General features: G+C 41.9%; 1 protein-coding gene across 7 annotated transcripts in view; it reads right to left on the bottom strand.

The window, feature by feature from the left end:
* Window positions 1-26,158, bottom strand: part of Dlc1 (DLC1 Rho GTPase activating protein) — a 420,643-nt gene that overhangs the window by 131,680 nt on the left and 262,805 nt on the right. The gene's annotated exons all lie outside the window — the stretch shown is intronic.

The raw sequence follows: 26,158 nt of genomic DNA, 5'->3' as shown, positions 1-26,158 counted from the left end.
TAACCCTCACAATTTATTCATGTAGGCCCCATATCATAGATGAGGACAGCAGAACACACGGAGGTGAAATAACTTGCCCATTGTTACCCACTCTGTGACAAATTAGAGTAGAGATTCTCATCCTAAAAGAGCCTTGCTCTCAACTTTCACATGTTGGTGTTTCTCACAGGCTCTGTGCCTAACTATCTGAGGAGGACACAACTGCTTGGTTTTGAAAGTAACATTAGAAATTTGGATCATGCAAGTACAAAGAAAAGACCTTGTTTATCTCCGAGACCATACATTATCTTACAGCTTGCAGTGACATGTGGATAATTTCTAAAACTATTGTCATGCTTTGCCAATGTCGTTACTAGCACTGTGGAACTACCTGGAGCTGCTCAAAGCCCAGAAGCACTTGGTCATCTGCATTTACTAGAGTGGGATGTGGTTTACAGGTAGGAAGCTAGTATATAACTTGTAAGTACTTAGCTAGAGTTCTGCAGTAGCTGGAGACGGTACATCTACTCTCTACAACTACTGGGCACAAAGCAAAGTACAAGTCATTTGGAATTGAGGCTCCTAGAAAACAGGGACAGGTTTACTCTTGGTCACGAGTGTGCATTCGTACAGGGCATTTCATTAGGCAGGTGAACTGTGTCCTACACGGTGTGGTCCAATCTTGCTTCCTTCCTGTTTCCCTGCTTTGTTCTTTCCTGGTCTTATTTCCCACATCGTGGTATTCCCTGATATTTGCATCAGTTTCTACATCTGTTGGTCCTAAGAGACACATGTATTTGCCCTCAGCCTCTCTTCTCTTATAGTCTTATCTTGCTCTTATAGCCCATTCCACCGTAGGAGAATTAATTCTCTTACTCTGAGTGACTACTTATTAAAGATCGTTTTGTCTTTGTCTTTAATACAACTATATGTGTGTATCTATATGTGTGGTTATGCATATGAATACAGAGCCTGTGAAAATACAGAGCCTGTGAAAACCAAAAGAGGATGTCAGATTCCATAGAATTGGAGTCATACACAGTTGTGAGTTGTCCCACATTGCTGCTTGGGATCAAACTCAAGTCTTCCGCAAGAGCAGTGTGTGTTCTTAGCCATTGAGTCATCTTGCCAGCTCCCGGAGCTGCAATTTCTTAAGTGGGACTCTGAAAATGGAGGCCAGTGACACTCCGTCCATCACTCTAGCCTCTAGTTTATTCTTATTAAGGACTCCAACTCCAGGTTCATGAATTTTCCCTTCCCCGCAGCAGCCCTCCCCAAGGTGGGGATCCTGTAAACACTTTTCGTGTTTGTTTATTTTTTGACACAGGCTTTCTCTGTATAGCTTTGGCTGTCATGGAACTCACCCCGAAGAACTCAGAGATCTACCTACTACTGCCTCCTGAGGGCTGAGATGAAAGGCATGTGGCACCACTGCTCAGCTAGACTCATTTTTAACAAGCTCTGTTGTCACCACTGTACTGAGAGTGTTGACGGAATCTGCTGTGCTATATCTTAGGCCCCCAAATATCCCCCAAAAGGCCAAATTCTAAAAGGATTGATGGCCAGACTTTGGTAGAACTGATACGTAGTAGTAGAACCTTGATGTGGTAGAACCTATTTAAAGAGGCGGGGCTTAGTGGGAGGAAGTTAGGTCATTGGGAATATAAGGATATTGGGACTACACTTCTTTTGCTTTCTATCCTTCTTTATTACATGTTTCTATCCTGCTATGCAGTCCCATCAGAGGCCCCCAATCAGAAAGCCATCATGCCTGGCACCCTCCCAAACCACAAACCAAAATTAAATTTTCTTCTTGTTTGATTTACTCCAAGTATTTGATATATCCACGCAGAGGTGACTAACACTCCTGGTTTTGCAGACATCCCTTACCATGTTCTCTCCTACCACTACGGTCCCCGCTGACGTCTGCAAATCTGTGGCAGAGGGGATATGAACCTAGGCAAGAGTCCCTGTCACTTCTGTTTTTCAGTCCATCTAGAACTAGTGTCTTAGGGGTTTTTCTTACCCCCTTTCCAGAGGCGCAACCTCATTCTTTTGCTCTTCTTGCCCTTATTTGCCATCCTCTGTAGCTTCTCTTCAGATTACACACATGTGTAAATATGTCCCGTGCTGATTAAATACAACCCAAATAAAAACAACAGCTATTAATAGAGAGCCAAAACATGCTCCAAAGTAGCTATCTGTCAGTCCAGACCATTCCCCATTAGCACTCTTTCTCCTTTTCAGGCACACAGTTTCAAACTCCAGGAACCCACTGAGGCCAGTTCTTCCTTCACCTATTTGGCCATTTCTTGTCTTTCTAATCTTCCTGAAATAGAGTGTCATGGCGGCCGGCCAGACTGGGCGGAGTCTCTCACTTTGCCTTGAGACACTCTACCCATTTCCCATTGTAGTCTCTTCATTCTGTTTGAGTGGTGGATGATGAGACTCTTTAGAATATGGAATATGTCACTGTTATTGTGGTGCCCTAATTGCCTTGAATGGTGGAAGAAGACTGCTGAGTGTCTCTTAAAGAAAGGTTTCCCTGTAAAGTCCCATCAAATGCCTACTGCCTCTTTATGGCTTTAGTATACTTAATCACTTTTGTTCCAACACACTGCTGCTCCCTTGCAGAGCAAGGTTATTCTTACTGGCTCCCTAGCTTCTTCAACAGTCCCAGAGAGTTTGTTGTAGTTCACAGATGGCTCCTGGATGAAGCCAGCTGGTCAGTACAGCATTTCTCCAGCTCGCATAGTCTCCTAGACTTCTGGACTAGTTACACTGAAGAACTCCCACAGACACAAGACTAGACAGCTAGGCTAATTTTTCTTATCTAGAGTAAATCTATTAATCCACATCACCCATGACATCCTTCTATTTTTACATACATGCACGGGTATGTTAATAAGAACGTAAGAACAGATTAACCGATAGGACTTTATAGAGAATAGAGTTCTATGAAAGCTCATTGCATGTGATTTCCCACACTAATTAGAACAAGCAACCAAAAGAGCAACATTTTCTTTTCTTTTTTTCTTTTTTCTTTGCCCCACCCCCGGCACTATTAATTTTCTTATAAGTCCAAGTTCTAGTTGGTTTCTGGTGAGGGCTCATGACTGCTGCTTCTTCCTTGTCTTCTTACATAGCGTTTCCTCTGTGTTCTCCCCAGTGTTATCCTCCCTCCCTTCCTCCCTCCCTCCCTTCCCCCTCCCTTCTTCTCCCCTCGTTCTTTCCTTTCTTACATAGCTTTCCCAATTTAAAGGGAACTCACATTCCCTCTCATGGAGTTGTTAACTACTAACATATCAGGGGAATGACATATCTTCTAGTGATGTCCTTTTCAACCAGTCAAGAGCCTAGGATGTTGGATAGAATTATATTTGACTGCTTAACAGAGCTTTATGAGCACTAACCACTGGACAAATGTGCATATGGACCTGGAAAGAAATCTCTAATTTTGCTCGTGATCTTGTCCTAAGTATATGAATCAAATTAGACAGAATAGTTTATTAAAATCTCCAGAGGTTGGGGCTAGAGAGATGGCTCAATGGTTGAGGTAGGACTGCTCTCTTCCAGAGTATCAGTGTTCGATTCTCAAGTAACACAGAGGCTAACAACTGTCCGTAGCTCCAGTGCCATAGGGTCTGACGCCCTCTTCTGCCTTCCCCAGGTTCTGCGTACATACAGTGCACAGGCACACATGCAGACAAAACAGCTTTATACATAAAAAATTTTTTTAAAAATCTCTCTTTTTATAGAAAAAGTAACCAATGGCATGTTTACAAAAATCCATAGAAATAAGGAGAGAATATATGAAATAAAGACCTAGAATTACCTTAGTAGGCTTAACTGACAGCGAAGGAAAGACAAATATAAAATGTACAAAATTAGATTGAACTGAGACAAATCATACTAGAGAAAGGAAAGGCTTTGAGATATAAGAAAAGATATCCTATGAGTACAGAAGTGCACAACTATAGAAACGCCAGACATACGTACTGTAACATTAGACTGTGGGAAAGTTGTCATGTGGTTTCGAATAGGGAGGGAGGAATCCTACACTGTCTTGGCTTGTTCAGAGCAGGTGTCTTTTGTTTACTAAGAGGAGAGCTAAGACTCGAGACAGAATGTACAAGAGCCTGCTTAGAGGTCATGAAATCTTTCCCAGTAGGAAAATGTTGAAATAATTAAGGCGCTTTGTGATGGATAGAAAGAGAAGGCTGGGGCTGGGGCGATGGCTTAGCAGATGGAGGTGTCTACCACAAGCCCAACATCTAACTTTGGTCCCACTTTTCTCCCAGGAACCTGCATGGTAAAAAGGGAAAACCAATTCCTGTAAGTCGTCTTATGCACACGTGCGCGCGCATGTTCACACACACACACACTAAAAGTAACTAAAATTGAAGGATCTCTTTTTTGTATCCTTAAGACCCTGGAAGTTTTATCATATAGAAAAGTGAGCAGTTTATATGACACGACATGTACCTGTCACACGAGACTTGTCCTCTTATTTTTAAAGATGTAGTTTTATCTTACGTGTTTCTCTCTGTGTGTATGGCATATGTGTTCAGTGGCCACAGAGACCAGAAGAAGACATTGATCCCCTGCTGCTGGAGTCACCAAGTGATGTGGATGCTTGGAACTGAACTCATGCCCTCTGGAAGGTGATCTTCTTGGCTAAGCCACCTCTTTACTCCTTCCTCTTGCCCTCCCAGTATCTTTGAGTAATGATAATGGCGATGATGGGGTTGGAGTGGGGCAAGAAAAGTATTCTCATCTGCGTTCACATTTCCACAAACTTGCTCCACTGTTTAAAAAAAATATTATTTTGAACCAAGAACCTAGGCCAGAAAGGTGATTTCATCCATGCAGAAGTCATAGGTGTTCATTGTCAAAGTTCCCTGTATATCTTAAAATACATTGTAATGGATGCATGCAAGGTTCATGAACAGTTCATCTGATGGATGGAGAGAAGTGGAAGCCATTCCACAGTCTAGTCCCTCAAAGGCAAAATACAATAGACCACAAGTCAGACCCTGATGGGCAGTCAGAATAATTCAGACTAAGGCAGAAGTGAGCAATAAAGTGTCAGAACTTATATGGGACTCATTAGCATAAAAATGGAGCCAGTTAAGACATTTGGAAAAATTAATGAACCCTGATCCAAAATGGGTTTTGAAGAGGAGAAAACGTTCTTGAACATTTGCTTGGCTCCCTACACAGATGTCATCGACTGACAGTGGGCTTTCTAGGCTTTTTGGAAGGCCATTGCCACGGGATCCACTCCAGCATAATTGTTCTTGTGTGAGCGGATTTCTTCCTTCTTTTCCTTTATCCATCCTTCCCTCCCTCTCTCTGCCTGCATGTAAAATATGTATGCATAAAACGAAATTCAGATTGAAAAGAAAATCAGCCATAGTGGCTAAACCTGAGAGGACTCAGCCAATCTTACCACCTGTCTTGACTCTGAATAGCAACTGAAAGGAAAGAACCTCATGTGAGCAGGTCCCCAAATGCTACGAACACTGCAATGGCCAGTTGTGTCCTTAGGAGAAGGGGAAGAAGGCAGTTACTTGGGTCAGTGTTGTTGGCCAATTTCACTTCTCCTTTTCTTCCCTAATAACCTTGCTGTATTCCCAAGGGGTCTGAGAACAACAAAGGCAGCAAACGCTTAGGAGCAACAAAAACAATGCTAAGTTATAACATCTGGAATTCATCACTGCAGCTCTGATGTCAGGATGCAGCCCAGATGTTAACCGTAGAAACCAGCTAATGTCTGGGTGAATGTTGCCTCTCCTTTAATTTGCAAATGCTTCTTTAAAGAACAATCTTGAAAACGAAGCAGCTCAAAGATGCGAATAATCTCCCAGATATTCGGATCCATTTAGGGTTCCTAGGTGGATTCCTTTGCCCTGAGTGATATGGGAACAGCTCCCCCTTTCTCACTCTCAAATATGTAAAAACCAAAAAGCATTTAAAACAAAACCGTGAATATGCCCACGAGAAATAACTAGACATTGTCATTAGTTGATAAGTGGACAGAGGGCAAGTGACCCTACCTTTTTCAGAGCAGTCTTCCATTCTCAGATTCAGTGTGCTAAGACAAGTGTCCAAAATTCTATGTTCCCATGTGTTTCCACAGCTCAAGAACAAGAAAAGATTCAGTAGAATGAAGATGAGAAGAATTCTACAAAATGTTCTAGTCTAGTCCTAGTCTCCTTATGCACGGTTTTCCCTTTTCTGGTGTCAGTTACCTATAACTAACTGTGGTCCACAAATATCATAGGGCAGAAGTCATGTGACAATCAACTCTTATGCTTCAAACTGTGAGCCGTCCTGGGTAATGTGACAAACTCTTACATTATGCTGCTCTCTCTCCTGGGATGACCATCATTCTCAGTGTCTACTGTGTGTGTGTGTCTGTGTGTGTGTGTGTCTGTGTGTGTGTGCATGTGTGTGCGTGTGTGTGTGCGCATGTGTGTGCGTGTGTGTGTGTGCGTGTGTGTGTGCATGTGTGCGTGTGTGTGTGCATGTGTGCGTGTGTGTGTGTGCATGTGTGTGTGTGTGTGTGTGCATGTGTGTGTGTGTGTGTGTGTGTGTGTGTGTGTGTGTGTGTACCACCACATATATGCTGCCTACCTGGTAGCCACTTACTTGCTATCTGGGTTTCCAAACAAACTGTTGCTTGCTCAGAGCTTAGTCGACCACAGGTAGTCTTGGAATGTCTGTCCCACGGATTGGAGGGAGGGCAAGAGGAAAATATTTTCTTTCTACTGTTTCTCATTATACTGATGAAATGTGTAATTGATTCCTAGTATATTTCCCCCAGTTATTTAGTGATTGAAGTTACGTTACTGGGCTTTGGATGATTATTTACATGTTATTTAAATTATGTTCTCCATGAACAGAATTTCTTTAGTTGTCCCCTAATCTACTTCCGTCCCCAGTTGTCAAACATCAAGAGAAACCACAGTCAGGATAAAAACAGAAATGGCCAAATGGCAAGGGGAAAAAATTATCTAGGATTCGGAGACTAGATATAAATTTCTTATTTACTCAAAGATGAAATATCTAAGTATGCTAGCTGTTGCTTTTGGTGACTCTATGCACCGGGATGCACTATGCATTTATTAGTTAACAAAATATTTTGAATTCATTTGACAAACACTGAGGAAAACAATAGTGAAGGTTGAGGGTGTGGACCCTGGACCTAGAGGATCTGGATTCCAATTCTTGCTTCTTCCTTTATTATATGATATTGGGAAACGTACCTAAAGGAAACCAGGGTTCCATTTTTGTGACTCCTAGAATGGTACCAGTAAGACCTAAACTTCATTGCATTTGTAAGAACTAATGGTAAGTATATGAAAAGCTTTTGGAAGTCCCCGGTTTAAGAGGAGCACAATAAATGACACGATCACTTCTAAGCGAGAGGAGTCCTGTCCATCTTTGTGTCCTGTTTGTTTGCAGTGGTTTGACAAGTACTCAGAAAATGTTTTCAGACACACAAATGGACGGGTGAAAGAGGAACAAGCCCGTGAACAGAGTCTAGGGATTGCAACAACAACATTCCACTTCACAGGGGTAAATTGACCCCTGGTGTGAGCGACTTTGACCTTGCCTTTGGTTTTACTGACTATGTGCCCTTCATTAAGATTAATGATGCCTCTCCTCTTCTTGAACCCACTTGAATTTTGATTAATTTATCCACTTGGCCCTATCCCCACCTCTGTCATATTACTCTCCAGACAAGCTCAAGGCTGCGTCTTTGTTTTGAGGTTTTTAAAAATAGAGTAATTTTATTAATTCCTTGAGAATTTCACTCAATGTATTTCAACCACATTAGCCCCTATCCTTTCTCTTAATTCTTGCAGATCCACCCCCTGCCTCATTACCACCCCCACCTCCACTATGTTACTTTTCATTTTAATATCACACAGTTCCATTTGAACAATTTCTTATGCTGTTCATTGTGGCCATTGCTCACGGTCATCATGGCAACCCTTGGCCTTGGGATTAGGATAGAAGGAATACTCAGTATCTGTGAAAGAGTCCCCTCCTTTGCCCATTTCTCTGCTTACCTACCCCATGTGGTATGACTTGATAGGATATCTACTCCATGCTTTTGCTCCAACAGTGCCCAGAGAGGCTCAAATACTCAAGTACATAGCATATTTGTGCTTGAAGAAGGTTTAGCAATGAGGTAACCTTATCTCTAAGAAGAACATGAGTATCATTGAAGTTACTGAGTTGCTCGAAAATAGTGACTACACATTGGATTACTTGATGTGATTTTCTGTAAGGATGGTGGCTTGTCACTGATTTTTATTTTTTATTTGTTTATTTATTTATTGGTCGGTTGGTTGGTTGATTTTTTTGTTTGTTTTGTTTTGGGCTTTTTTAAAAAAAGATTTATTTATTAATTACATGTGAGTACACTACAGCTGTCTTCAGACACACCAGTAGAGGGCATCAAATCTCATTACAGATGGTTGTGAGACACCATGTGGTTGCTGGGAATTGAACTCAGGACCTCTGGAAGAGCAGTCAGTGCTCTTAACCGCTGAGCCATCTCTCCAGCCCTTGGTTTTGTTTTTTTGTTTTGTTTTTTTTTAAGACAGGGTTTCTCTGTGTAATCCTGGCTGTCCTGAAACTTATTCTGGAGACCAGGCTGATCTTGCACTCAGAAATCCACCTACCTCTGCTGGGATTAAAGGCATGAGCATCTGGAGGGCAGTCACTGATTTTAAAGTAGCTTATCTTATTAAGGATGAACAGTGTCTCTTTGGAGGGAGTCTCAACCAGATTTTGGGTAATTACTGATTATTGCACCATGCTGATGTGTACAGTCTGAGTGAAGGTGTTATTGAAACATGCTTCTCAGTCTTGGTCCATCTTCAATATTTTCAGTCTGTGCCCCATCTTGATGGCATAAAAAGATATTATCAAGATAAAGCATCACCTTAAATCTCCATGGTCTGCACTAAAATCAAGGCGTCAGAAAATAGTTGTCCACAGTGGTTGTGATTCATGTTACAGAGTCAAAATTTTTATGGAATATTATATGTAAATTCCAGAGCTATACATGCTATTCTTTAAAAAAAGTAAATGTTAAACATGACCACTTAATGAGTGAATAATCTGCAATTTCTGATAGAATGGTCATGGGTGATATAAGCCATTTTGCATTTTTTCCATCATTTAAAATGATATGTTCTGGCTGTTTCACAATGGGAAGTATTTGCTGTGTTCAGCATGGAAAACATTGTAAGAAGCTATACTGATTACACAAAAATGTCAACTGGGGATATGATGCAGACTTTGTTTATGTGAGCCAAAGAAGAAAGACAAATAAAAACTGTAGAAACTGTGGGAAAGTAAGATTCCGAAGGTAGAATGTTCTTCTCCTGACCAGCTGTCCTTGCTTGAATGCATGGGAATTTAACTGAAGCCCACCCTCCCTCCCCAAGCAAAGCAGTGCTTAATGACTACCAAGTGTCTAAGAAAATATAAGAAGGAAACCATCAAAAGTTAACTTGAAATAAAATAGGCCTGTTCTAGTAGCAGCCTTCTCCAAGACAAAGTGGCAGGGAGCCACGGTTAAGTAATTACTTAAGCACAGCAAGTTTCAATTCACTTACAGCTTCAAGTGGCTGCTATCTCAACCCGGATCACCCAGCAAGTCATAAGAGCAAGGGTGGATGAAACAAAACACTCCAGCACCTGAAGATAAATAGTCCAAACGTCACACTCAGAACTCTTCAGCCCTTGCCGATAATTCTCCTTCACGTATTTCTTTGGGGGGCATGATAAATACTCAACTTCACAGACGACACTTGAGGGGGGCATTCTAAGTCTCTTGAAGGAACAGACCAAGAGAGTCTGGAGGAAGGCAGGAAAGGAAGACCATCTCTACCATTTGTTTATACAAACGTGTTATGGAAAGGAAAAATAATGGTAAGAGATGGGCTGGGGAGGTGGCATGGGAGAGCTGTGTTTGTGCAAACATGAGAACCCCAGTTCAAATCCCTAGCACTCATGTAAAAACCAAACCAAAGCAAAGCAAAGTCAACCCAAGCCAACCCAAGCCAACCCAAGCCAAGCCAAGCCAAGCCAAGCCAACCCAAACCAAACCCAGGCTTAGTGCACACTCCTGCAACCCCATCACTGTAGTGGGCAGAAGAGGAGGATTGCTTAGAACTGCTGGCTTCCAGCCTAGCTCCAGGTTCTATGAAAGATCCCCAGCTGAAGGGAACAAGGCAGCATATGCTAGAGCAAAATACTAGTGTCTTCCTCTCGACCCCATATGTGAAATGGACACATATGGACATATAAAAAAAAGAAATTTAGAAGTCCCTCCCCCCAGGTTCTAAAAGTGGCTCTCCACGTACTTATTCCATTTATTAATTTGTGGTTTCCATTTTGAGATTTTTTCTGTAATCCCTATAAGGTTATAGGAACATCGAGGACTTTAGACTCAGGGGAACCGAGTACAAATCCAAATTTAAACTACTAACCATTACGTAACTTTGGACTAGTTACCTAACATTCTGAACTCGTGGATCCTCCTTTATAAATTAGCAAAATGAAACCCACCTTAAATGGTCTGGCACGAGACTCATACACCGTGGTTAGACTGTTAGCCCTTAGTGAAAACGAGTTTTTGTCTTTCTTATTTTTCTTCTGCTCTGTGCGAGGTCCTGTTATATCTTGTATGGACAGGAGGTATTCTAGACATGCACTCTGTTCAGTTTTGTTTTTCAAGTAAGTAGACAGAGGGAGAAGAATTGCAATTAAAATAAAGTGCTGGGCACTCCATGTGGCACCTGACATGAAACTACATGCGTATTTAAGGAGCGTGGCCACCCTATCCTACTACATAAGAGACAACGGATGCAAAACACCCACGGTCTACCTGGTGCTGTGGGTCTATGGCGACCCAAAGTGAGCATAGGTAGAATGTCTTGCTTACCTGAACTATGCATGAACAGTATGTTAGTGTTCCTGAATGTTTATCGGCTGTATGACAGGCTGTGATTGAGGGGCATAAAGAAATAGAGTTGTTTTCCCCATTCGGTGAATTTTAAAAATAATTATTTGGGGGTGTGAGTGCCTGCACATCTGTGCATCACACGCTTTTGGTGCTCACAGAGACTGGACTGTTCTGGGAAGGGTCCTCAGACTCCCAGAAGTTAATTACAGATGTTTGCGAACCTCAATATGGGAGCTGGAACCTGGGCGCTCTACAAGAGGAACAGCTGCTTTTATGGTTGAGCCATCGCTCCAGGCTCCAGCTCCCCTATTTTTGTTACCTAAGAAAGTTACAGATGAGGCTGGAGAGACGGCTCAGTGCTCAAGATCCCTGTCTCCTCTTCCGGAGGACCTAGGTTCGATTCCCAGGACCCACAGGCAGCTCATAATCATCTGTAATTCTAATCCACAGGGATCTGATACATTTTTCTGGCATCCTCTGGAACCAGGGACACACATGGTAACGGATATACATTTTAGCAATCTATGCAAAACACAACACATATAATTCTTTATAATTAAAAAGGAAAACCACAGATGTTGCAATCCTTGGACAATTCTGGTTCCCCCAAACCACCATGTTCCTTTGTTCTGTCTTTTTTTTCCCCATCCCACTTAAATGGCATTTATACTTGTTTCTCCTGAGGATGAGACTAGAACATTGGCCTAATTGAACTTCTCTGTATCATATTGCTTGACGAAAGGGTCCTGGGGCGCTATGTGTTTACATAACAGCACCGTATACAAATAAGTGAGTGTTGCTGTTTCCAACAGACCAGGTAGAGAACACTAACATTCAACAGCCCCAAAGATATAAGAAGCATCTAATTAACCACTCCCTCACTTTAAGAGAAGAACCCACACTAAGAGAGAGGGTTATAAAGCTGTGCTTTGGATACAAGTGAGGGAATTGAATTGAGAACGAAGATTTGGATGAGAGAATAAGGCTACATTGTTGGAAACTAGGAGTAAGCCATGGATGTGGAAGTGCACAGGAGACAGTCAGGAAGTGAACAGTCAGGAGACAGGTGTGACAAGCAGGGTGTCACTGAGTGAAATAGGGTCATCAGAAGCCAGGAGAACTGTGTGGGTTTCATATGGCTGGAAAGCGTATGACCCTGGAGACTGATGGACCACACTAATGATAAGGTACAGGTGAGAACGGCATGATGATGAAGTGTGTGTGTGTGTGTGTGTGTGTGTGTGTGTGTGTGTGTGTGCGCTGTACTCATGATGTTTGAAGACCTTGACTGTGTTTAGGTGAGAGTATGGTGGACATGCACCGTGAGGGCAGACAGAGGAGTGGGAAGGAAGAGGCAGAGACCCAGAAGCAGGATCAGCTGGATCTGTGGGTGACTTGATAGGAGGAAGTGCAGTGGTCTGCTCTGCAGAGGAGCAGAATCTGGAGGATTGGGGATGAAAGTACCCCTCATTCAACACTTGTGAAAAACATGTAGCACATAGTATGGAGAATATAAAATTAAACAATGTAGGAAAAAGTGAAAGAGAGGGAGGGAGGTTCAAATGGTTCTAGATGGATAAAAGTGTAACTTAAGTACACACACATACACACAAACACACACACACACGTTTGAACTTTAAAAATTATCCACATAAAAATAATAGTAGAATCTAGAAGTGCTTTATGAAAAAACTATGAATGATAGGCAAGAGCAGGACTTCTTTAAATGGCTTCTGAGTATTTGAATGGCCCTGCAAGAACGTGAGGCAGATGTTTCACCTTGACTTCTAATAACTACGTTTTTCCTACTTGGTTCTACACAGGATGCACTTGTGATGTAATATGTAATGTTGACATGTATGTCTTTAAATTTGGAAATGTGTATGTATTTGTTTGAGTTTATACAGACGCTCATGGATTCCGTCATTCCAAAATTGCTGCTGATCTAAGGATTGGAAAAATGAATGTATGCGGTGCTAAGTTCTTATCTTCTAGAACTTACATACCATAGGGAGAAAGAGACAATAGGTAAACATAGAGAAGAAACCAGACTAAGGCCTGGGGAGATGGCTCAGTTGGTAAGGTACTTTCCTTGAAAATACAAGAAAGTGAGTTCAAACCTCAGTATCCACATTAAAACGTTGGGCAGAGTGGCCGGACCTTGTAATCTTGGGAGCTGTGGGGAGACAGTAGGTACCTGGGGCTGTTTGGCCAGCCAGCCTTACCTAACCTATTTGATGAATTCTAGACTATTAAGAGACCCTGCCTCAAACCAGAACACATACAAAAAAGAAAAACAAACAAATAAAAACACCAAGATGCCTGTCATGCAAGAACTGACATCTGAGGTCATATTTGAACCTCCATATGCATGCACATACATGCACACACACATACATAAGCATACATGCACACACATATGCACACACACCCAAGCATGCACACATGCACTTGGATTGGAAAAATGAATGCATGCGGTGCTAAGTTTTATATGGCTGGAAAGTGTATGACCCTGGAGACTGATGGACCACACTAATGATCATGGCACATGTAAGCATGCACACATACATGCTCTCACACGTGTGTGTGTGCACGCACACACACACACACACACATTTTTTAAGTGGTTTGCACTTAGTTGATAGAGAACCCAGGTATATCACAATGACCTGGGGTGTCTTTTCAGCATATGTAGACTTTTTAAAAAAGATTTATTTGTTTTATGTAAGTTCACATTTATTTTATGTTGTCTTAAGACACACCAGAAGACGGCATCAGACTCCATTACAGATCGTTGTGAGCCACCATGTGGTTGCTGGGAATTGAACTCGGGACCTCTGGAAGAACAGTCTGTGCTCTTCACCACTGAGCCATCACTCCAGCCGTCATATGTAAACATTTTAACGGATCTAAGAATGATCCAAACAAGAACACTGTATATGAGTATCTGGGAAATGTGTTCAGGCTGAGGGAAGAACAAATACCAAGGGCCAGCAAATGAGGCCAGAGAGCTTGGGATGTGGTAAACTAGCAAAAGGATGTAAGAAAGTAAGGTAGAGGGGTGGCAAGTGCAAGGTCAGCATAGACTTGTTGGCCCTTGAAGATGTCCTTGTAAATACGACAGAACAATGCAGGAGGGCTGGTTAACTATCATGCTAGCTGCAGTGTTTGAATACAGCATACAGAGGACAAGGGTTGGGATAGGAAAGCAGCCGAGAGGACTCTGTAAGAATACACATGCACAGTGGCGGTGGCATGGCTGGTGGCAGTGAGATGGTGACAAGTGATCAGACTGCTGATGTGTTTACAGGAAAGGCTGACACAATTGTCTGATGGAAGGAATTTGAGGTATGACAGGACAGAGGAGCCAGAGGTGACTCCCGTGAACCAAGATGAAAACGAAAAAGACATGTTTCTTTTAGGGGGAGGGGCAAATCAAAGAGCTCAATTTTGGACATGTTAAGTGATTTGGGGCATGATTTCCGGGTATGTTTCCTCATCTGTGAGACAAAGATAATAATAGACTCTGACTTTAAGTTTGTTTCGTATTTAGTGACAACATATGCAGGAGCTCTGAACAGAGACCCTCCCACTGAGCATTAGGGTGTCCATGAAGAATCAGGTAGCAGAAAACTGAGGCAAAACTCCAGTCTTACACTATGTCACTATGAGGGTGTTACTATGAAAACACTATTTTTCCCTGCTTCTAATTGCCAAATATACTCAACTTTTACTATCCACATTCACTACCTCCCTGAGTTGTACTTAGACTCCAGGACTAAATTTCATACAAGTGAACTTCAGACTTATAATCTCCTCCAAACAGACACCTAGTTACATTTTAGCTTCCTCTGAATAAGAAGACACCCTAATGAGACACAGTCACTCATTATGTACAATTTTCACTCAAAACTTCAACCATGTTCATTTCATTTAAATGGTCCTTCTTGGCTAGAGAGTTGAAGACATTAATATTTAAAGTTATTAGTGAAAGGTGTATGCTATTGTTGTCTTCGTGTTTTCTGTTTGTGTTCTTGGCTATATTTTGTGTTTTGGAAATTATAGCTTTATTTGTTTACTTGCTCTGGCTTCTTGTACTGGCATATTCCTCAGTCTGATGTACTGATTCCAGATTTGCTGGGTATGTGTGTATATAACAAGAATAATAAAGATGTGATGAATTATAAAGGGTATGAGGGGTCATAGAAGGAGTTGCAGGGGGAGGAAGATGGATGTCAATATAGTACTCTTGAATGTATTTCTCAAAAATTAAATTAAAACACCTTGTTCATATAGTGTTTATTTAATCATATTGATAATTTAATATTGTTCATGATATGTGAAATAAATATACATGCTTTTATGTGCATATATATACATGCATATTTTTAACATTGTTGGCATTCTATTATCTATATCATTTATATTTTAATGTTTTAAAACAACTATCCTGTGTTCTTTATACAATGTGGAGTTTCTTTCCGCAGTGGGTGTTCTTATAGACCTCTGGTATATATGTAATACTTGTTAAAATCTCTGCCTGTATGTGCATAACTTGGGCTATGAAACTTTATCCTTCGATGAATTACTTTACCACCTCGAAACTTCTAAGCATACATACATGGGGATCTGAACAAAAACATTCGCAACAGCAAGTACTTGTATTAGCATGTGGCTGCAAGGAATCTAAGTACGAGTGAATTACTGCATGGCTCTGTATCAGCAGCGAGGGTGAACACGTTGGACTGGAACAAGGACGGACATCAGGAACTCAAGCCTGAGCTAGAAAAGTTGCTGACGGACATTTGCAGTGCTACACCACCTCCTGCTTTCAAATGTGCCAAGATAATTAATACTGTTTGGAATGTCCAAACGTATGATGAGATAAAACCACCGGGATAAAGCCTCAGCTACAAGGGGGGAAAACAGGGTGGATGATGCCATCCAGGAGAGGTGTACAGGGACCTTCACGGTAATGGGGATGTTTTATTACTTGTTAGTGGTTGAGACTTGTATATCTTGAATGTCTGAAATGTTTAATGAAATAACCTTGCTATGAGTTAATAAACCTAAAGATTATTTGTGGAGACAAGGCTTCGTGGAAGAGAGGATAATTTCAAACATTACTCAAACTGTATTTAATCAACAAACAATGGGTTGGACATAAAAAACGGCAGCCCAAGCCACAGGAGACGCTGGGACCTAGTGTCCCGTGGTGCCACTGCATGGGCCATTAGCTATAGCAACATCTCTTTCGTTTTACAAAGAAATTAGTACATACCACACTCTTCAAACAAAGAGTGAACAAAGATTACTCACTCTTAAAAAGTTATTAAAAGCACTTGGCTTTTGACCCTTACAACTCAATTTTGACGGAGGATGGATCAGTTTTTTTCTTAAGTAATAAAAATAGTCAAATACCATTTTAAGCTCCATCAAAAATAACAAAACAAAACCCCAGATATTACCTAAGGTACCAAGACTTAAAAAGAAAAAAGTAAGAAAGAGAGAAAGGAAAAAATAGAGAAAGGAAGGAAGAAAGAGAGAGAGAGAAAGAGAGAAAGGAAGAAATCCAGGCTTTTATTTTAAGATCAGAGAAGAGGTAAAATAATGAACTTTTACTATTAATTCATTAAAATATCTAATGTTCAAACAGGGAACAGCGTAGGTCAATGAGAAAGAAAACATTTCCATTCAAGGCTGAGTTAAACCCAGTGAGCTTATTGAATGAAGTCTCTCATTTTAAGCACAAAATGGGGAGATGGACGCTATTATACAGTTGCGAAGGACACTCGAGAGCGGTGGGCTGGGCGGGTGTGTAGTGGTGAGGATTAATGAGGGTGAGAGGTTGTGGAGGGTCGCTCTGAGGACAGTATATGCAGCAGCATGGGAGTCATTCTCAGGGTCACTGAAATGAAAACATTTTCTGTGGTCTGGCATCACAGGAATGGGAGTTCGGAATGTGTGTGGTGATGTCTGCTAAAGATGGGTGCCCAGTTTTGATCTATTTGTCATAGTATCTAAGAGGGCAGACAGCAGGTTACCCTCCCTTCCCCCAACTACATTTTCTTTTCTCCTTCCTTCCTTCCTTCCTTCCTTCCTTCCTTCCTTCCTTCCTTCCTTCCTTCCTTCCTTTCTTTCTTTCTTTCTTTCTTCCTCCCTCCCTCCCTCCCTCCCTTCTTTCCTTCCCTTCTTTCTTAAATCAAGTGTTTATTGCATTCTCTTTCCAGCCTATGAGCATGTGCTGGCTAATCCTTGAGGTAGGTCGGTGATTGTTATTGTCTTAAATGGTGCAAAGGGCATTTACTCTGTCAGTTTCAGGCACTGCTTTGACATGATTTTTCTGGAGTTTGCCTCCTATGTTTATCTTCGGTTACGCAATTATTATGCTGTGCTAAAAAGCTCTGGAGAGAAACAGTCTTGTGTTCTAAGCATGAATTTATAAAAAACAATCACTTAGGAGCTGAGGGAGACCTTTCTTTAACTTCATTTCTTTCATTAAAGGGGTGGGGAGGAAAAAAACAATGTTATACATAAACTGTTGGAATTAGTTATCAAATGTATGTTTAATCCATCTCCAATACCCCCAGTATCAATTCCCATGGGATTCTCATGACTTCGATGTATCTGCACTTGGCACATGAAAGCCATGAGTAAGTCATATGCTTTGGAGTGGTCTTATTGTCTAGCCAGTCTCTTACCTGGTGCTCATGGCTGTGGGCGTGTTTTGTATGATGTACAGCTGGATCTGATCAGCTGTTGTAGCATAAGCAGAAGGGACACAGCTTCTCTGACTCAGTGATATATTTGTTGAGTTTTGGCTCTTACAAAAGTTCTCTGTAAGGGCTGGAGAGATGCCTTAGTGGTTAAGAGTACTCGCTACCCAAACACAAGAACCAGAGTTTGCATCCCAGCAAACACGTAAAAAGCCAAGAGTGGTTATATGTGCCTGTAACCTCTAGCTAGGATTTGTGGGCTACCAGTCAAAGCACCAGATTCGGTGAAACACCCAGGATAAGATGGAGGGTGGTAGAACAGGAGATCCACCATCCTCCTGCATACATGAGCACCATTCACACGTGTATACACACCACACATATTCAAACCCACAAGTACATGTTTACTAAAAAAGCTGGACACCTCTGTCTAGACCTGGTACAATGAATGCATCTCTGACTTTTCAAACGAATCCATGTGAAGTAGGAAGATCTTCTAACTCTCGAAGGTTGGGTGAGCTAAGTCCACCTTGCTGGGAGTTGGGTCTCACTGTCCTTCTCCACCCCATTGTTTTCCCAGTTGTCCCACATGAAGTACACATGAGCCCATGTGTGCATGTTAAGTTCACTTGACTGGAAGTCACCAAGTGAAATTGTAATTTCTTTTAAGAGCACATAAGAAAGATTTTGGGTTTTGCAGCTTGAAGTGGCATGATAAATTTGTTTTCTTTGGTGAAAAACTGTGATCTAAAGAGAATCTTATCAGAGTGGAAAATAGTATGCTTGAAGGTATTCTTTAGGACCTAAGATGAGTTTCATTTAAGAGTTTTATTTTTAAATATCATAAAGGCAGATTGGAAATGGTCTTACTCATCTAGTAGAGCTCTCTCTCTCTCTCTCTCTCTCTCTCTCTGTGTGTGTGTGTGTGTGTGTGTGTGTGTGTGTGTGTGTGTGTGTGCGCGCGCGCGCGTGCATGTGACTGCGCCAGATGCTTGTGTTGGTAAGAAATCAACAACACTGTCTAGACCTCTAGGACTCAGTAATCAAGCATGAATGAAAAACATTCAAAGGTCGCCCTTCAATCCAGACCTACAACATCCTGCTATTCAAGACCAGATTAGTGATGAGGGGTCGTGATAAACTGAGCCTCGATGACTGCTGACTCAGTAATTTGAGCGTTGTCTGAGAAGAGCTAAATATGTCACCAAAAATTTACAAGATAAAACAAAGTCTAGACACCATAAAATGTGCTGTTTCCCTGACTACAGGTTGTCAACGGCCAGCTGTGTCGTGACTTTTTACACTGGCATCCTGTAAATCCAGACTCCTCAGTCCTTAGGAAGAGAAATTCCTTGATGCCATATGACTCCTGAGGGTATATTTGCTTGTGTGAATATGTGAGTTCCTAGATGCTCCATGTTGATAAGAAGCTGCCTGAAAAGAAAAGGACCAACACAGAGATTCAGGATGTTTGGGGCTTGTCAGCTAAGACTTACCAAAGAGTAGTATTCGATGTTCATTATATCTTTGTGTTTTTTTAATTGTTTATAAGTTTCTAATCTCCGTGTGTGTGTGTGTGTGTGTGTGAGTGTGTGTGTGTGTGTGTAACTGTGCATGCACCCATGCACTTATATGTAGAGACCAGAGGTTAACCTTATAATCATTTCTCAGAAATAATCCAGTTTTTACAGATAGGATCTCTCACTGGGATCTAGGCTAGACTAGCCAGAAAGATCTCTGGATTGTTTTGTCTCTCCACATCTAGTATTTTTTTTTAAATATAGGTGCTAGAGATTGAAACTCAAGTCCTTCTGCTTCACGGGTAAATGCTTTTTCAACCGAGCTATCTCTCCCGGCTCTGCTGACTCATTCTTATTGTGTCTCTTGATAGAAATGATTGAATGATTAAGATTTACAGGCTATAAGAGCTGATCCTTCTTTGTCCCTATACTGAGTTCAGCACTATGATTATTTTGACTGTAAAATTATGGGAGGGGGGCACAGTCAGTTGGAAGATTCACCAAAAGGAATTCCTCTGTTTTCTGGCTCTCCCTGTCAAACTACCACGACACATGTGTGGAAATACATTTGTTTTACAATGGATGTAAGGTTTGAGTCAATGACTGCTTCAAAAAAGGCAAGTATGTTCCCTGTGTCATACAAGAATAAAGTCACAGGGGTATCAGATGTCTATAGAGAAATACAAACATACACCTTCAAGCATGCTGTACATGTATACATGTGTTTATACAGATGCTTATTAGATACTCAGTGGAGGGAGCAATGACAGCAGTCAGTTGAGTAATTAATGGGAGAATTTCATAAAACCTTAAAGAATGTCCAAGTCATTTACTGAATAAACATAATTTAGTTTGCAACGTCTGTATTTAGGTTACCAGTGCCCTTCTATGGTCTTACTCTTACACATGTGTGTATGCACTACACAGACACACACAGAGACACACACACACAGAGACACATACAGACACAGACACACACACACATACACACAGACACATAATACACATACACACAGACACATACATACACATACACACACACATAGACACACACACAGACACACACACAGATACACACACAGATACACACACATACAGACACAGACACAGACACATACACACTTACACACAGACACATACATACACATACACACACACAGACACACACAGACACAGAGACACATACACACATAGACACATACAGACACAGACCCAGACACACACACACTTACACACAGACACATACATACACATACACACGCACAGACACACACAGACACAGAGACACATACACACATAGACACATACAGACACAGACACAGACACACACACATACACACAGACACATATATACACATACACAGGCACACACACAGACACACACACACAGACACACCAACAGAGACACACACACACATAGACACATACAGACACACACACATACACACAGACACATATATACACATACACAGGCACACACACAGACACACACACACAGACACACCAACAGAGACACACACACACATAGACACATACAGACACAGACACAGACACAGACACAGACACACACACACACACACACACACACACACACACACCCCACTACTGCCGTGTTCTCATAGAGGCTTTTCTGCAATGATTCTGTATTGTCTGTTTTCCTGGGAAAGACATAGCTGTGATGTTAAAGGTTTCTGTGTAAAGGAAGTGTTCACTTATAAATATAATCCGTAAGCATAGGGAAGGAGCATGACCCTGATACAATACAAGAAGGGTGAAATAGCATGTATATCCTGTTTTCTTTTTCTAATGCAATTGGACTAGTGGTAACTTCCTGATTCAAGGAGAGGGGGAAGCACAAGGAGAGAAAGGCAGGATAAAGTGAGGACAGGAAGGAAGAAGTGAGTGGGTCAGGAGTGAAGGTGAAGGAGGAAGAAAGACTGGACAGGGCCGGGCTCAGCAAGGACCTTCCTTGAGCTGTTAAATCATGTTCTGAGCTTACTCTCCATAGAGATTGTTCTTCTCTGTCAAATAGAAGATTGGCCATGGAGCCCGGTGATGACCTTTAATTTATGTCTCTATCGTTTCAGTTGTCTGCCACAGTGTCTGTGACCGGGTACACAATCAGTACTTGGCAAAATGAAATTGAGAAAGGTAATTCCCACCTGGTAGAATAACTCCCTTTTGTGCCCTTTGCTTCAGTGGTGTCTTGCCTGCCTTTTTGATTATACAGTGTCTGATCAATGTTTTCCTGACTGAACAGTGTATGATCCATTTCCCCTTGAGAGTATAGTGTATACTCAGTATCCTCTTGAATATGCAGTATATGATGACTATTCTCTTGACTATATACTGTATTATCAATACCTGTTATCTTGTTCTTAGTCCTATTGCCAGATGATGACATGTTCCGACTTAAAATTTGTTGTTTTCTTTTTAAAACTTGCTTATTCTTTGACAACATCACACAGGTGTGCAATACATTCTGATTTCTTTCCTTCCACTCTCTTTTGTCTCTCTCCCACCTCTGCCAATTCTTCTGCCCTCCCTAGAAATTTCTTATCTATGCTCACGCCTTCTTTATTTGTTTGTGACCCACTATATCTTAAAAGGGCTGTGGGTATGATCATGGGTGTGGACCAATCCATCTGAGCCTAGTGGGCTCACCAGTGGGTGACAACAATGATCCTTCTCCCCAGGCATCCATTAATAGCCAACAGCCCACCCAGAAGAGGTTAATTTCTTTTATTTGCATCCTTTACCCTCTCTACAAAGCAATAGTGAGAAATAATAATACCATTGTTTGGAATATACTAGTAAAATTGGCTCTAATATAAGGTAAGACACAATACTTGAACATCTTTTCAACATCCAGATATGTCTTAATCAATTGGGAAAATTCGTGACAGTAAAAATTCCTATCAGCAAAAATTCCTATATTCTTTGGTAATTTTCCGCATCGATATAAGGAATACCTGCATTGAATAGATAACTCGTAGTCAGACTACTAAAATCAATGGTTGTAGTAAAGTTAAGTCAGGAACTTCAAATAGCTAATCATATTACCTCCATAATCATTAACAAAGAGAAAAAAATGGATACAGGTTCACTTGTTCATGCTCAGCTCGAATTCTCTACTCTTACACAGTTCCGGACCCTCTGCCTAGGGAATGGTGCCCCTCACAGTGGACAGAATGTCCACAGTGATTAACTCAATTAAGACAACCCCCACAGATCAACCCGCTGTAAATAATCCAATGTAAAGTCTCATTGAGACTCTTCCTCAGTGACTTTAAATTTGGTCATGTGGACAACAATAGAAGCAAGGAGCAAACACCACAACCAGAAAGCATTAAGCAAAATAACGCCACATTTTAAGTATATTACATTTAGCACTCTTTTTCTTTTTTCTTAAAAAATTCCAATCACAAATGTACTCTGGAAGTTATTATCAGGCCAAAAAAAAAAAAAAAAAAAAAAAAAAAGAGTCTCGACCTTCACTTTGGACCTTTTAGAAATTCTGTGGGCTCCAAAATCTCTCAGGACAACCTGCTTTCATCCCATAGCTCATGTGTGCTGAAGCCTGAATGTAGTTGTGTATGAAAACTAAAATATTAAAAAGCATAACTTCTAATTTTAGTTCACCCTGATTTCTAAACCAGCCAACAGCCTCCTGGTTTAGATGGTGATGTAGTTTGCATTTTGTTCGCTTAACTTGGAAAAAGTGGTCAACATCTCCTTAAACAGAAAAAAGAAAAAGAGACAAAAAATATGATCTAGCATTCGGGAAGAAGTCTTTTGGTCCCACAAAAAGGAAAAATGCCAGCTACTAGGAAAGATATACTACTAGGCCTGACCTGGAACTGTTGAGAGGACTTCTCTGGGTTTTGGGGATGAACCAGATAAATCTCGTATTTATTCATCTCTATCAGCAACGCTGTGCTCAGGAAGGAGTCTGGCCCAAAAGGGACCCATAGAGCAGTGGAATTATTTAACCTTTATGTTTATGCTGGGCTGGGGAGTGGAGGAAGCAGTGAGCGAATGTGTCTGGAGTGGATGGAGTCCTTAGTGAGTGCATACTGTTGATAATGTACACAGCTACAACAAGGACCCTGATGCCTCAGACCTATGAAAGGCGAAGCCTTCCTCAGGCCCAGGGTGTTAACATTGAGTGTGTCTGTAGGAACTATCAACCACAGCGTCTACTCTACCCCCCTACTGAGATTAGCTAAAACCACCTCCACTTTCACCTGTATCTAATAAACTCAGCCCTCCAACCAGATATATATAATAATAGATTTCTAACCAGCTAAGTTTCCAGAACCAGTGTCTAGGTTCACCGTCTCCCAGCTTTTCCTTTTGTGCTGTCTGTTCTGTTTTCATTTCCTTGTTGTCCCAGGCTGTTTTCCAGGACCAACCACTGCAGAGCCTGGCCCCAGACCGTCCTCCTAACACTTTTCCCCCTAATTTGTGGTCTCCAAGGTGCAGCTCGTATTATGAATGCTACAGGTGAGAGCATGGTTTTCAAAGCTGCATGACACCTTGCTGATGCTACCCCTTACCAATGTGCCTTCTCCCACATCCCTGACAGTGGCCAGTTAAAGATACAATCAGGGATGCGTGTCATCTATCTCTGAGAGCTTGGAATCTGCAATTCTTCTTGAGTAAATGGGGCTTACTTCACTCCATAGGTAGCATTCAGATATCGTACCTATGACAGGTAGGCATGGATTCTGCCTGTCTTTTGTGTGTCAGTGTCCAGTACAGTGTCCGTTATATAATACATGATAAATCTTTGTAAAATGGCCTTAAGGTAACTGACAGGTTTGGAAGCTTCTGGATTGTGTCTCTGAAACTCATTAATGCTTCTTTTCTAACACGTTTCCCTGAATCCTTTAATTTAAAGGAGACTAAAACTAGTAGTATTTACTTCTCAGGATGATTTTGAAGACAAGATGAGAAAATTTCTCTAGACTCTGGCTCCCACCATTTACCATGCAATGCATTTAGCACAGACTCTGGCTCCTACTAGGCATCCGTGTACAATGTCTGCAAATGATGGCAGTCACCTGCTGGCAGCGTCCACCTTCCAATCACAGTCACAGGAGATCTAGCACTAACTCTTCAGCTGAGAAGAGGAACAGTGGTACCGTTACCTCGAGTCTGATTACAATGGGGCGGGAGTACTCCGGCCATGGCTCTTCATCATTAATTCCAGGCAAACACTTGGAGAGATCTGTGTTTACTGAAGACTCACAGAGAATAGTACTGATCAATCAGTCCAGGTCTTCATTGTGACACATGGCTCCAGCATGGATCATGTGGGCCGTGGGTACTCCCTCTTTGAGAAGGACAGATTACTTTAAAAAGTAAGTCAGGGACTGAACCACAAATTGAACAATATTTATGTTCAATCTCGATCTTCCCCTAAATCATTCTTCTGGAGCAGGGAGCTCTGAAAGCCAGCTTTTGCTATATAGTCTCCTTAATCAGTAACATCTGTCCTTCCTACCGAGGTGTAGACATCTAGTTCTTCTGATTACAGAGACCTTTGGTACGTGAGAGTGCCAGCCATTTGTACCACTTTAAATAAATAGGAGAGTTTTGGCTGCTTTGCTCTACAGAATGACGTATGCAGGGCAGCACCCCCCCTTGCCACGTGCGAGCCTTGACATTTAGCACGCTTGCCCCACACCAGAGCGGAGCCGCATGCTGGAAGCTGTAAGGCAGCTGCCACTGCTGCTCTTTGCCATGCTCAGTTCCACCCATCCAGCAGAGTCCAAAGCAGGTCCCAGCAGTGTCCAAAGCAGGTCCCAGCTCGCCTAGGGAGATGTCCAGAGATTGCCTATCTAGTATGACAAGCGGACATGCAAGGCTGACTTCCTCATCAGTGTGCAGAAACAGTTATTCTCTCGACTTCCTCTGGCCGTTCACAAAGGTCTGCTCAAAGGACCATCACTTGCTTTAGGTCTTCCACTGCTGCTCTGTGGAGGTGCACAGCATAAAGTCACACGCTACTGATTTCTTTTTCCTTGTTTGGTGTTGCAATTGGTTCAGCTACTTCTGCTCTCTAGCCCCAGGTAGACCATAGTGACAGTGCGTGAAGCCCCTCAGGAAGTAGGCTGTAAAGGAAAGGCAAGTGGGGGGTGCTACTCCCCAAAAGGAGGCTGTGCTTTCTCAGTATGCCAATGACTCTTCTGAACATGTCCCACTGAGGCTCACTCACCTCCTAATTGTGTGTTATGATGCGGGCACTGCTGGCAGCCCCCTTGCGTGGGTGAGGAACACACTGCTTTGTCCAGCGATATTCAGTGCCAGAGCCACAATCTTTTTATTTTAAGTCTCCCTTTTATTAAAGATATTTTTTTCTCATACAATATATTCTGATTAGTTTGCCCTACCTCTACTCCTCCCATTACTTCCCACCTCTTCTTCATCTAGACCTTTCTGTCTATCGTTAGAAAAGAACAGGCTTCTCAGGGGAAACCCCCAAACAGGACAAACTAAAATGGAATAGGATGAAATGACAACCACCACATCAGAGCTGGACAAGGCAAACTGACCAAAGGAAAAGAGCCCCAAGGGGAGACATGAGAATCAGAGACCCTCAGGAGTCCCCTAAGAAACACTGAGCAAAAAGCTATAACGTATAGTCAGAGGACTGGGCGCAGACCTGTGTAGGCCCTGTGTTTGCTGCTTCAGACTCTGAGTTCATGTGAGCTTTGAAGAAGCACAGTCTTCACGCAGGCAGGCTAAGGCTCAGCTGCAACCTCAGTCTCTATTAACATCTTCTCTCTTCAAAGATGGCCGGCCATGACGCTCAACCCACTCATTCTCCCTTTATCAGAATAGAAAGCTCTGCGGCTATACACTCACACCGCAGTGGCTCGAGAAGCATCCCCAATGGCTGTCTCTCTTTAGAATTCTAGAGTGGAGCTGTCTTTGTTTACTGC

The sequence above is a fragment of the Rattus norvegicus genome, chromosome 16, assembly GCF_036323735.1.
Source record: "Rattus norvegicus strain BN/NHsdMcwi chromosome 16, GRCr8, whole genome shotgun sequence".
Classification (NCBI taxonomy): domain Eukaryota; kingdom Metazoa; phylum Chordata; class Mammalia; order Rodentia; family Muridae; genus Rattus; species Rattus norvegicus.
Note: the sequence above shows the minus strand (reverse complement) of the source record. Positions and strands in the feature narration are given on the sequence as shown.